Source organism: Humulus lupulus, chromosome 7, assembly GCF_963169125.1.
Source record: "Humulus lupulus chromosome 7, drHumLupu1.1, whole genome shotgun sequence".
Lineage (NCBI taxonomy): Eukaryota > Viridiplantae > Streptophyta > Magnoliopsida > Rosales > Cannabaceae > Humulus > Humulus lupulus.
In genome coordinates this window covers 24,136,687-24,151,441 of record NC_084799.1, presented here as the reverse complement: position 1 = coordinate 24,151,441, position 14,755 = coordinate 24,136,687, and the positions used below count along the sequence as shown (strand labels likewise).

General features: G+C 34.9%; 1 pseudogene; it reads right to left on the bottom strand.

Moving 5' to 3' along the window:
- The window catches only part of LOC133790966 (respiratory burst oxidase homolog protein B-like), a 63,965-nt pseudogene extending 51,752 nt beyond the window's left edge, over window positions 1-12,213 (bottom strand).
- Between the last annotated feature and the right edge of the window lie 2,542 nt (window positions 12,214-14,755).

The window sequence follows — 14,755 nt, the reverse complement described above, 5'->3', positions numbered from 1 at the left end:
GTTTGGTTACCCGATGGTTATAAGGGTACGATGGCTACCCGATGGTTGCCCCGATTATTATTTTAAATCTACACATCCTTTTAAGTACGATAATGGATCGATAGTAGTCCGATATATGCCCGATAGTTATTATTAAGTTACTGCTGACCTAATAGTACGATGGTACTCGATGTTACTCGATACTTGCCCGATATTAGTGTTTTAAGTGATCAAAAAACATAAATAAAACTTTGCCCGATACCGCCCGATATGGCCCGATACTGGTACGATTCCCAAACATTTGAACTAAATTTCGACATTTTGTTGCCATTTACTGATTTTTTTTCTTTGTACATGATAGGGTCAACTTTGTTCGCGTACTTAATGTATAATGGTGTTTGGGAGCGTGAAGGTAGAGATTGGGTTTTTAATGGAGCCGAAAATTTAACGTTCGAGTTGGAGAAGGACATAACTTACTCACAACTTGTTGAACTTCTGTACTCAGAGCTGGAGGTTGACAAAGTGCAGTATGACCTGAAATTAGAAGTGAATTATAAGTACATGAAAGGGTTAATGTATCGGCCTGAACTTATAAGGAATGACAAGGGTGTAAGCTTATATTTGTCAATGCTTTTGAAGAAGCCAGATGAATTTGTTCCCCTTTTTGTGACTTTGGTGGAGAAGAATATCATTGTTGATCGTAATCCTCCACCAAGTACTGTTAAGGATACTCGTAGTGAGGTTGGGACTTATGTTCCAGAAACAAATCCGGAGGTGCTGGTAGCCACTGCTATACCTGAATCAAACCCTTTCATACCAACAGTTGACCATGTAGCACAGATGCCATTTCATGATGATTTTCCTGATTGTCCTGACCCTGAAAATGATTTTGAGGGCAATGACGACCAAGAAACAGAGGTCCGTTCTCAAGCTTTGAGCCTGAGTCCACTGTCGTACCAAATACCGAGGCAAACAACATGTAGAAGTAGACCCCGTAGAGAAGATCGCCAAACACCTGGTACTAGTAGTAGTCGTCCAGACGGAACAAATGATGCTAGAGAATTTAGTGATCCACTCTCTTCTTCGACATATTATAGTAAATTCAAAGCTCAGATGTTTACAAGAGAAGACATTGAGGATAATAGTCACTATATATCTATGGGTGGCACATCGGGCGGGGAGATTCATTTAGGAAAGTTTTTCAGAGACAAGGAACATTTAAAAAAGGTTGCTGGCTTGTTTGCAATGAAGAAGGGATTCGACTTTATAGTTAAGAAGTCTGGTACTGATGTTTGGTATATTACATGCAAGGATCCTGATTGTGGGTGGAGGTTAAGAGGGAAGAAGAAGCAACTTTCTAACATGTTCGAGGTGACAGCATTTGAAAATGTACACACATGTTCCCTCGATGTTCGAAAAAAAGATAACCGTCAAGCATCACCTTTGGTAGTTGCCGAACTGATCAAGGATAAATTCTCAGTTAACGGTTCAGATTATTTAGCCTCCAAAATAAGAGAAGATATGAAGAATTCTTTCGGGATCGAAATGAGTTATGAGAAGGCTTGGAGATGCAGAGAGAAAGCACTCCACATAGTTAGGGGTACGCCTGAAGCTTCATATTCGAAGTTACCTGGGTACTTGCACATGCTGCGGTTGAACAATCCCGATTCCATTACTGATTTCAAGGTAGACGAGGGTCGCTTCAAGTATTGCTTTTTTTCTCTGGGTGCTTGTAGGCGGGGATTCAAGTTTTGTCGACCTGTTATATGTATTGATGGGTCCTTCTTGAAAACTAGGTATGGTGGCCAAATGTTGTGTGCCGTGGCATTGGATTCAGACAGCCACATATTTCCGATTGCTTTCGCAATGGTTGACAGTGAGAACCACGACTCTTGGACCTATTTCATGAGGAAGTTGAAACAAGCGATTGGTGATGTTGAGAACTTAGCATTCGTATCGGATAGGCATCAAAGCATTGTTCATGCTTTGGAACTTGTCTTCCCTGATGCACCCCATGGCGCATGCTACCACCACATTATTATGAACGTGGCTAGCAAGTTCAAGACTGATTGCTTCACGGATCATATTTACAGTTGTGCATACTCGTATAAGAAGACAGATTTTGAAAGAGAATTTGAAAAGATAAAAGCAATGGATGTTCGAGTTGCACTATATCTTGAGGGCATTGGATTTGAAAGATGGGTTCGTGCGTACTTTCCAGGGGACCGTTACAATGTAATGACAAGTAATTGGGCTGAAAGTTTCAACAGCAAAACTAAGGACGCAAGAGCCTTCCCGATCACTGCTTTTGTTGAATTCATCAGGTTTACTATTCAAACATGGTTTGCTACTCGAAAGGAAAACGCTGAAAAGTGTAGCACGACTCTATCACTAGTTATGGAGGGGGACTTGTCATGTCAATTTGAGAAATCTCGGTTCTTAAGCGTCGACAGAGCTGGACCTTATACATTTAATGTCCACCCCGGAGGAACAGTTCAGAGCGGTGGTATAGTTGATTTGGAGGCACGACAATGCAGTTGCGGCCTATTCCAAATCATGAAGATTCCTTGTCCACATGCATGTGCTGCTGCTCAAGAACGAAATATTAGCATGTACGCATTGTGCTCTCAATATTACACAAGAGAGAGTTGGAAGAGCACATATGAGGGGACAATTATGCCAGTTGGTGATGAGGATGATTGGGAATTGCCTGAAGACATTAAGAACATCCAAGTTGGAGTACCGATTGAGAAGAAACCTGTAGGCCGACCGAAGAAGCAAAAGGTCGGACGAATTAGGAAAAATCGATATCCTTCTAATGGAGACAAGGTTGTGATACAACGATGTTGTAGCAAGTGTGGTGGTAAAGGGCACAACAAAGCGTCTTGCAAGTACCGAGGTTAACTTGTTTTGTTTGTATTCTAGTTGACCTATTATGTTTTATTTCTGCTTGAACTAGTAATATTTTTTATGTGCTGGATTTTGCAGGTTTTTTTCTGTTTTTTTCTCCATTATGAAACTCTTAAATATGTAATAATCCAGTGTTGGTTCGATAGTGCACGATGCCGGTACGACAATGCACGATATTGTTTGTTGTAGGATTATTTAAATGTATCTTACAATATGGTACGACGTTGCTCGATGTAGTACGATAGTTAATGTACGACATTAGGGTACGATAACGTACGATATTGGTCCGATAATGGTACGATGGTATGGTTTCAGGACTGTTCGTGAAATTTGTGAGGCAAGTGAGGGTACGATAGAGTACGATAGTGATCGATGATAGTACGATGCAGAGATTAAGCACATTAAAATGTAGTAATTACAAAAAGAGCAATCAAAAAAATTATACAATTCAAAAAAATTAAGACCGTTCAACATAAGTTTTGGTAGAATAAGTCTACACACCACCTTTGCCTAAAAAGTTTCATATTATTGTCAGTTACATTATCAAATGGTAGTTGTAGAAGCTTATGTTCAATATGCTCAATTACGTAACATCCGCAATCGCCACTGCATTAGAAAATAAACAATAATTTAATAAAGTTTTGTAATTAAGAAATAATAATTAATATGTGATATTTAATAAAGTTCACCTGGATTTTGTTTGCGGTACGAATTCACGTGGAATGAATTTCCAATCGAAGGGTCTGACCTGACTCTCTGATGCTGTCAACTGAGGCGCGAGTATAACGTCATGGTTCTCAAATAAACCGGACTGTCGCAAGACCGACGGGAAAATGGTACACCAGTCAACCATCAAGCTGATCAAATCGTTTTCGGAAATTGATCCAATACTGGAGTCAAAGATGTTGAGCATCCACCCATTCAGGTCTGCCTCTACAGCTACCCAATGCATTTGGTCTTTCAAGAAGAGGGCAAAATAAATGAACTCCTTGTTCTGCCAACTCGGTAAGAACTGGACTGCATCACCCCTAACCAGGTCCAATATACTGTCATCCCAACTAAATCTAGAGTAGTCAGAACCTGGAAAAGCGTCCCACCGACCCTTCAATGATTCGGGAAAAATTGTAGGCATAACAACACATTTCTGAGGGTACACGTTAGGATAAAATTCTAGACGCCTCCTCATGAGATGGAATGCTGCATCTAAATGCTACATTAAAGGAAAATTAAGTCAGTAACCACAATATCGTACCAAAATAAACAAACAAAAAAACTATCAGACATGAATATAGTAACTATCGTACCCCAATCGTACCATTATCGTACCCCAATCGTACATGAATATATTAACAATAAAACCTTCTATCGTACCAATATCGTGTTAATGTCGTACCATCGTCGTACCTTTATGGAAAAAACTAGTATTATACACCATCGTACCCACTAGCGTCCCACTGTCGTACCATCATCGTACATTATCGTACTACCATCGTACCTAAATTGTCCCACTACAAATTCTAAAATTATGATGGTAATAGTAACTACTTAACAAATTATATCGTACCACTATCGTGCTAATGTCGTACCACCATCGTACCATTGACATAAACAGTTTATAATTTGACACTTATAATTATCGTACTACTTTCGTACCATATCGTACCCATATCGTACCACTATATATAGAAACATTTAAATAAATTTTCAACATTATTTAATTATGAAGTTATAGAAAACTTACAGAGTCAGAAAGCCATGTCCTCGGAGTATGCAGTTTCAGGAACCAAGCAGCATCGTGTGTCCCTGAGAAGCATTCCCTCGGATATTTATTCCCAATCGTGCCAAGCAACCACTTGTGAAAGGTCATAAGTAATTTACCATCAACAACCCTCAATGGATCCACATTCACTGCTGTCTTCGATTTCTTATTCCTTTTCCTCATTGCAGTGTACTCATCGAACCACCTAGGCCTCTTTCTTTCTCTCCTCTTCTCCGGTGCTGGTGGAGCTATGTTTAAGAATTGTACTTCAGAATCTTCAGTATCTCCGATTACAGTAATTTGCATATCCTCTGGTGTGCGAAAAATGTGATCATCTACATCATCAGGTCTGTAATCGTTAGGGAGAATGTCTTCATCTACAGGAGACTGAGGGCCTTCTTCAGTGGACTGAGGGTGTGGATCTGGAACTGGCCTACTAAGATCTTCCATCATTGTCATAAGCTTCTGCAATTGACCCAAGATCTCGGACTGACCTTTAATAAGGGCACTTTGTTGCCCTTCAACCTTTTCCAACCTGGCCAAAATCATAGAGTAGCCTGGTTGCTCAGCTTGGGAGGAGGTTCTGGCATGAGGTGTTGATGGGGGAACCTCAGGTGCCTCAGGTTGAGCTGGTGGAACCTCCTTAAAAATATTTGCTGCTTCTGCTTGCTCAGCTAACTTTTCAGCAAGCTTTTCAGCCTGGCTCTGTAAGGCTTCCTGTGTAGGCTGTCCATCGGGACCCACCTCTAGTTCCTCTAACCCCATGTCCACATACAATGGGGCTTCATTGTCTGTAAGGGTCCTCACATACTGTTCTTCAGCAGGTCGGGCACACAGGTAGGGGTATACTGTCAACTGCCACAAAAAAAAATGCATATTTAGATTGGAAAGTAAAACAATATATCATGTCAATTGGTAAACTATCGTACCCCAATCGTACCCATATCGTACCCATATCATGCAATTATCGTACCCATATCGTACCCATAACATAACAATATCGTACCCGTAAGTGAGAATTGCTTGCTAACTATCGTACCATCATCGTACAACATCGTACCAATATCGTACCACTACTACTACATTAACAAAGAATACATATCGTACCCCCATCGGACCATCATCGTACCAAATCGTACCACTTAGTCAGTTTTCAAACAGTTGACAAAAAACCACAAAATAACCCCATAATCGTACTCAAATCGTACTCTATCGTATTCCTATCGTGCAGTACCCATAAAATTGCATATCTAGAAAAAAATATAGAACATTCAAAAGTAAAGTAAAAGCTCACCTTTTTGGCAAACAACTTAATAAGTTGCTCTTTGTGTATCTCTACTTTCTCCTTGCTCTGCCAGTTGATCATTCTTGGTATGCCTTGGCCCAATCTCACAGCATGATCCTGACCCAACTCAATGATGGACTCAAAAGCCCAATACTGCAATGCTGCAGCATACCCATAAATAGAGTACTTGGCCTCCTTTTGAGTCTTTCCTTTCTCAATCTTCTTCTGTAAATGCTTCTTCATTTCAACAAAGTCTTTTTGACAAGTTTGTAACAACTTCTGGTATGATATCTTCCCCCACGGGTACTGGAAAAAGAAGTCAACGTCGTCTACCATCTTCAGCATGTCAGTCCAAACCATCAACTTCTCCTCACGACCTTTCAAAACACCCTCAACTAATAAGCACAAACCCATCTTGTACACATCATCAACTATTTGAAAACTCTCAAAAGTTCTGCGCAGTTGCCCTATGCTCACTTGGGAATGACCATTGAAGTACTCAAGAATTAACCGATCCGAAGTGGTCTTCGCTTTAATCTCAGCTTCAGACGGTCCGGCCTCAAAATTTAAACCAGTAACTAAAGCGAACTCCAATTGGCTAAATCTACATCTTTTTTTCCCAATATAAAACTGGACTTCGTCAGTCTTCTCCCCTCTGAATTTGTGCAACAACAATTGATGGACTAAGGCACCAGAAAAATTTAATGGTTCCGCCATGAAGAACTGTTTGAAAGGGGATTCCTTCACCCTATCCAATAAACCACACTGTATAAATTTTGCTTTAATCTTTGGAAAGTACCAACTGCCGCGCCAAGTGATACGTCCCGTAAAATGTTCCTCTACTGGAACTATCAGTTGTGGAGGTCTTAAGTTCTGCATAAAACAAATAAATACCCAATTAAATAGAATAACATAAAAAAACATCAAATTTTATATTCTGCAATATACTATCGAGCAACTATCGGAATCTATCGCACCATATCGGACACCAATGGAAAACTGGAACTATAACATTATCGTGCACAATCGTACCTCACATCGTACACCATCGTATTATAACATACACAACAATTTGTTCCCACTATCGGGCACACATCGTACCCAACATCGTACCCTATCGTACCTCCATCTTCAACCTCAAGTTATCAGAAAACACAACCTATCGTACCACCATCGAACCACTATCGTACCCCTATCGTACACTCATCTTCAACCTGAAGTTATGAGAAACACAAATACTATCGTACCCATATCGACCCACTATCGTACCTTATCGTACCTCTAAAAAAACCCAGAAATTTTTTTCAAAATTTTACGGTTTATCAGATGTCACACAGTCAGATTTAACACAGTCAAATTCAACAATACATACTATAACATTTTTTAATGGAGAAGAGATTAAAAAAAACACATACCCTAGACATTTTTGCGCAATGGGGTGTTGGTTTTTCTTCTCCGGTGAGGGGTTGGAGCTTGGTTTTTCTTCGTCTCCGGTGGGGGTTGGGGCTTGGTTTTTCTTCGTCTCCAGTGGGGGTTGGGGCTTGGTTTTTCTACGTCTCCGGTGGGGGTTTTTCCGACCGTCGGGTGAGGGAGAGAGCAGCGTCGGGTGATGGTGGGTGAGGGAGAGAGAAGCGTCGGGTGTGAGTACTTATGTTGCTCGATGGTTTTGTGGGAGTGAAGAGTTGGGATTTGGGAGGGAACGGGAAATGGGCAGGGGAAAAGCCGAAAGGTACGGTTTTTATCAAGTTTTTTTATCACTATCGTGTACCATCGGGTAAAATCGTGTACCATCGTACTATTGGGCAAGCATCGGGCACTTATCGGGTACCATCGTACTAATAGGTCTGCATTAACTTAATAACAACTATCGGGCATGCATCGGACTCGTATCGATCCATTATCGTACTTAAAGGGTTTGTAGAATGAAAATAAATATCGGGCAACCATCGGGTAGCCATCGAACCTTAATGACCATCGGGTAACCAAAACATATCGGGCAAGCATCGGGTGGCCATCGGACCTCATCACTAACCTTGAAACCCAACAACTATCGTCCCTGCATCGGGCCTATATCGGACACTATCGGGCATTTAGAAAAAAATTCAAGGAACCCAAAAAAACGCAGATTTTCACAGACCACGATTTTCACCCAAAAAACAGCAAAAAATACCAACAAACTACAGATCCAAAATCTAAACAGCAATCTAAATCAAAAAAACAACCAACAACAACAAGAATCAAAGAAAATTACTTACCCATGTGTATCTTTTTTGCAAGATTTTAGAGAGGAAAGGTATGAGATTTTGTTATGAGAGGGGTATTTTTGGTATTAAATGAAAGATAAGCATTTGTATCATAGAGTGGTTAACTTTGGTTCAAATTTTAATTATTAAGCTAATGTAAGCATGATTTATCAAATTTCCCTTCCATAATGAGTGCGGCATAATCTCCAGCACGTTCTCGCATCATAAACAACATGTTTGCACATTATTAATTATTTATTTTCTAAATTAAATTTACAACTTCGCAATTTTTTTTTTTAAATATTAGCTAAGAAGAAGAAGAATGGTGCTTTTATGGTCCACATATTTTTCCTTTTCTCCTTAACTCACCTACTTTCTAAATTTACATTCTTCAAAAAATTAAAAAGTTGCTTTCATATATAAACTTCTATTTTTTCTCTCCTCACACTTTTCTAAATAAATTCCTTATAATTTCATATAAAAAAATCCACAGTTCTAAAAAATTTATTTTAAGTATATGTTTTCCCATTAGTAAATAATATTTTTAAGAATAAAAAACTTAATCATTATTATTTTTTTTAACTCAAAATTAGAAAAAATAAACATAAATAAGTTAAAATAAAAAAATATTTTTATTAGCTCATAATATTTTATAAAATATTTAGGTCAATTTACCAAATAATATATATTTAAAAGTATTAATTAATAAAAATGGGTGATGAGAGAAAAAAGAGGGTGCCAATTTAATTTGCATATATACCCTTCTTAAATTTTTGACAAGTACAAAATTTCTCCCTAAAAAAATATTGAAAAATCTTCCTTATAATTAATTAGTTATAAAGGAGTGATGAGAAAAAAATAAAATGTGTGCAAATTAATAGAAGCACTGTCATAATAATAAATAGACACAGAGCATGTATGCTGTACAGCACTACTTCTCATGAATGAGACTCGGTTTTAAACTTCTATACATTTTTATTTCATGTGGCATTGGACAGGTCCTTCGTAGCATTCATTGCTTAAATAATTCCCGCATATTAAATATCTCCTAAATTATAATGAAATAACTCTTCTGGTTGTAAATCCTGATTTGTTCCTGATAATAAAACTAACCTCTTGCACTTCTTCTTGGTCGATTCGGGCGTCTGCTTGGTCCACCCTGCATTCATATAATTTTATAACTTGTTTTATTCTATAATATATTTTATGTGATATCTCTTCTATATAAATGTATAGATAACAGTTTATTTAATTCATTTTAATAAAATATTCTAAATATTTAACAAAATATACTTTTAAAATAAATTAAAAATACATTTTTATAAATTATATTAATATAAATTTAAATATTATAAAATATTATTATTATAATTAGATATTTATTAATTATATTAAAATAAATTCAAATGTTATAAATTATTAAAATAATATATAATACAAAACTAAATATTTAATAATTATATTAATATAAATGCAAATGTTATAAATATTATTATTATAATAATATATAACATATAATATATAATTCTAATTTTTATAAAATTTGGCTACAATAAATATTTAGTAATTATAATAATATAAATTGAAATATTATAAAGAATAAATAGCATTTTTGTCCCCTGAACTATGACCATTGTATGATCGTGCCCCCTGAATAATTCGCGACGTTAAAAATTCCCCCCGAACTATGCACGTTACTAAAATGTGAGACTTCTGTTAGATTTCGTCCTATGTGGCTAACAGATTGATGATGTAGCATATTGTCCGTTGATGTGGCAGTGTTATGTGTAGAATAATTATCAATTTTAACCCCCGAACTTTGATCATTACCAAATTATACCCCTTTTATAAAAATATATATATGTTTTTTCTTAAAAATAATAATTAATTCCTTAATAAATAAAAAATTTTAATTATCAACAAATAACTCTTTTTTACTTTTTCTTAAACAATATTAATTAAAAATATTTTAGAATGAACATTTAAAATAAATACTAAAACAATGAAAAAAAAATTAATTAAAGAGGTGGACAAAAGACTTAAATAAATAAATACAAATTTTAATTTAAGAGGAGGACAAAGGGGAAAAAACTTTGTTTTAGGATTTATTTTTAATTTTTATATTAACATATATATTGTAAAAGAAAAGAAAAAGTAAAAAAAATTATTTGCTATTAATTAGATTTTTATTTTTTGAGTATTTGAATTTTATTTAATTAATTTGAAACTTTTAGTATTGATTATTTTCTTAATCTTTTAAAATGATTTTTTTTTAATTTTTAAGGATTTAATTATCAATTTTAAAAAATAAAATAAATTAGTTTTAATAAAAAATGCATAATTTGGTAGTGGTCAAAGTTCGAGGGGCAAAATTTCTAATTATTCTACACATGGCACTGCCACATCAAGAGACAAAATGCTACATCATCAATCTGTTAGCCACCTAGGACGAAATCTAACAGAAGTCTCATATTTCAGTAACGTGCATAGTTCGGGAGGAATTTTTAACATCGCAAATCATTTGAGGGGCACGATCATACAGTGGTCATAGTTCGGGGGAAAAAATGTTATTTATTCTATTATAAATATCATTATTATAATTATATTAATATAAAATTAGATGTTATAAAATATTATTATTACAATAATATATAATATATAATAAATATATTATATATAAGTGTCTTGTGTATACAAATACACTGTATAACTAAATAAGAAATTAGAATAATATTTATCTTCTATCAAGAATAAACAAGTTTATTCTCCAATGCATTGATGTGTGATTTGAATAATATTATAAATATTTTGTATCTTAAATAGAGTAGTTTATGATTTAAAATGTTATCATATTATTATTTTTTTTTTTAAAAACCATAAACAATATTTTGGTTTAACCTTTCTTTTATTTTTTTTATATATAATATTTTTTATTTATTTAAAATTTATATAACAAACATAAAAACTTAATAAAAATAATTAGTAAATTTTATAAATAAAACAAAAAAAATATGCTTTGCAACTATTTTATATATATATATATTTATTTATATATATAATATGTGAAGAATTGGTCCATATTTTTAACAAGCATCAAAATCCTAGTCTGTATTTTTTTTAGGTGTTGACGCTATTGTGTTTTATGATAAGTATGGCTGATTAATTAGGTGACTTTTGAATGTTCTCGTAGATGTTGATTAATTTATGATCGGATATGAGCTTGCATTTTATGTTTTTTTTTAATAATACTAAATTGTATTATATATATATATGGTGTTTGATATTTGAATTCAGAAGTTTTAAGGGTTGGTATTAATTAAATGTGGATTTGATTTTTTTTAGTTATATATATTTACACAAGCAATATTTACTATAATATATTCACTAATATTCAATTAATGTGAGTTTGTACAAAGAAAAAATGGTGAAAATATTTATCAATAATAATAATAATAAATCTTACATATGTAAGTAAATTTGGAGCCTAGCATCGAAGCTTTGATCTGTCATTTTTCCCCAAAATTCTTTTAACTGTCCTTGGGTTATTGAAGGCAATGTTATAAAGCACTGTCGAGCTAATACAGCGAACAACTTCTTCGCGAACTCTTCATCCTCCATCCCTGTACAATATTTAAAATATATATATATATATATATATTAACTTTAATTTACCTTCTAATAATTAACCACACAAAGAATTATACGTGCGTACCTATGCATTGGCCAAAGTTCAAACTGGAAAGGCGTCCACTGACGGCGTATTGATTGAAACTTTCCACGATCTCAGCCCAGCCTTTTCTTCCGGCATTTAGATTGGTTATGAATTTTAGCGCACTAAGGGCGCCGGCGGACTTATTATGATTGATATTCTGCTCCTGCGACTTTTTGGATGATGTCATTTGCTTATGCTCCTGCGACACTTGGCCGAGCTCAGACAACTGCCGAGGCCCCGACGAAGACGACGACTGCGAGTTATGACTCTCCTTAGTCGGCAAGATAGAAATCTCCGGTTCGATTCTCATGACTTGGACCGAATCATCTCTAATATCCAGGGTCACAAGCACGTACTCATTTTCATCTTGGTTCTTAAACCTACAGCGGTTGACTAACGGATCACTCGGTTGACCGCTCGTGCTTCCCGTCGTCGAGTACGCATCGTCGTTATCACTTTGAATCTCTTGATCAATCGTCATGATTAATCAATATCCTTCTGTGAATGGAATAAATAGTACGTGTACTTCGTACTATATGGATTATAATTTGATTAAATGTGCTAAAGGACATGTAATTTTAATTCCATGCCATGCAAAACTAGAAGAAAGTCACAGCAAGTATATATACCAAAACCCATAATAGGCTTGGAAATTAATGAGTGGCTGGTGATTTTACTAATTAGACATAAAAGTCAATGAATCGAATTACAAGTAATATCTGATCGTGAAAACAGAGTTGGAAAATATATAAGATGTGTAATGTCCTTTATTGACATTTTTGATAATAAAGACAAAATTAATTAAAATGGTATTTTCGAAATTAGTAGTTTCCTCTTTTGTAATATTTTGTGGTGAATTTCGAAAATGGGTAGTTTCTTATTTTGGTGAAATATGTCTTTCTATATTCAGATTTTTATTAATAAAATAAATATATATATTTTCCTATAAAAGATTATCTTTTTCTTGAATTGGAAATTATTAGTATTTATTTTATTTATCTGATTTGGTTGCCCAGAAATCGTGTACAGCTTGCAATCATAAATGATATATTGTTTCCTTATTTATTTAAGGAAACTGGGTTGAAAAACTGTCCAGGTTCAATGAATCTGTTTGAACGGATTGCCAGTCTGTTTGAACAGATTCTGACTTTCTTGTTTTGGAAGATTTTCCATTTATTGGCTGTTTGATTTCTGATTTGTTTTCCACGACCTAAAGGGATTCTAAAATGTATATAATCATCCTTAGGATGTTGGTTTTTGATCATCTCTCTTGGGTATTACTTTCCAAATATTTTTTAAGTTTTAGAGAGAATTTTTATTATGTGAAGAACTTGAGTCCAGCAAGTTCTTAGTAGTTTATTACAGTGTACTTCTGTATTGTTTTCCTTTGTGTTAATAGTGCAGGTTGAACACACTTGGACATTGGTCATCAAGCTTCGGGAGAAGTTTTGTTCGTGAGTCACTTTTCGGGAGGAAAAGTGCAAGTGTTATGATTTGAAGGGAGTTCAAGATCTTAGCACTTCAGAAATTTGATTAGAAGTTTAGATTACAACAGTTGCGACAAATTCAAGAGGGAGTCTTTATTTGTATAAGTCAATTTGGTTTTGTAATCATTTAGATATTCTTCTAATAAATTTCATTCTCTGGGCGTGGCCTCGTGGACTAGTAGCAATCTGCAAAGATTGCTGATACCGCGTAAAAATTCGTGTGTTCTTTACTTTATGTTCGTTTTTATCTTCTGGTCACAAACTGTTTAAACATATCTGGTATCTGTTTAAACATTTTTGTAACAGTTTAACAATTAATTATTTAATTTAAATAATTAAGTTGGTAATCATAAAAAACGGATTTTTCATTTGGTATCAGAGCGGTTCACTAAACTCTTAGTGAGATCTTGTGGTTATTTTCCGTTTGATTTGTTTTGTGTGAAATGTCTTTCTTTGCAGAAGGTAGTTCGGTGTCTCGACCTCCATTGCTAAATGACTCAAACTATCCATACTGGAAAGTTAGGATGAGAGCTTTCATAAAAGCTCAAGATGAGAAAGCATGGAGAGCAATTTTGTCTGGATGGTCACCTCCTACTGAAAAAGGTGAAGATGGAAGCACAATTGTAAAATCTGAACTTGTTTGGGACACAGAAGAAGAAAAATTATCCAGCTATAATAATAAAGCTCTTCACGCCATATTTAATGGTGTTGGAGAAAGTTTTATAAAACTTGTTTCCACATGTGTCTCAGCTAAAGATGCTTGGACAATTCTTTAAACTCAGTTTGAAGGAACTGTAGATGTTAAAAGGTCTAGATTTATCATGTTACAAACCAGGTTTGATGACCTTAGAATGTCTGATTCTGAAACACTATCTGAATTTTATGAGAGATTATCTGATATTTCTAATGAGTATTTTGCACTTGGTGAAAAACTTGATGATTCTGTTCTTGTTAGAAAAATCGTTCGAGTTCTTCCTAACAGGTTCAATGTTAAGCTCACTGCTATGGAAGAGGCAAAAAATTTCAGTACTATGAAGGTAGAAGAACTGATGGGGTCACTTCGTACCTTTGAGTTAAATCAAAAGATTCGTCAAAAAGACAAGCCAAGCTCTTCCAAAGAAAATAAGAAAACCATAGCTTTCAAGAGCACTGAAAAGGAAGTCTCAGATGATGAAGATGGTGATAATGAAATGGCAATGCTTGCAAAGAATTTTCGAAAATATATGAATAAAATAGGAAACAAAAAATTCAATGGCAAGATGTCAAAAGGTAACCCTTCTTCTCTTAAACCTTTTCAAACTAATAAAAAGGGTATTCAGTGCAGGGAATGTGAGGGATTTGGTCACATCTAGTCTGAATGTGCAAATACTTTGAAAAAGA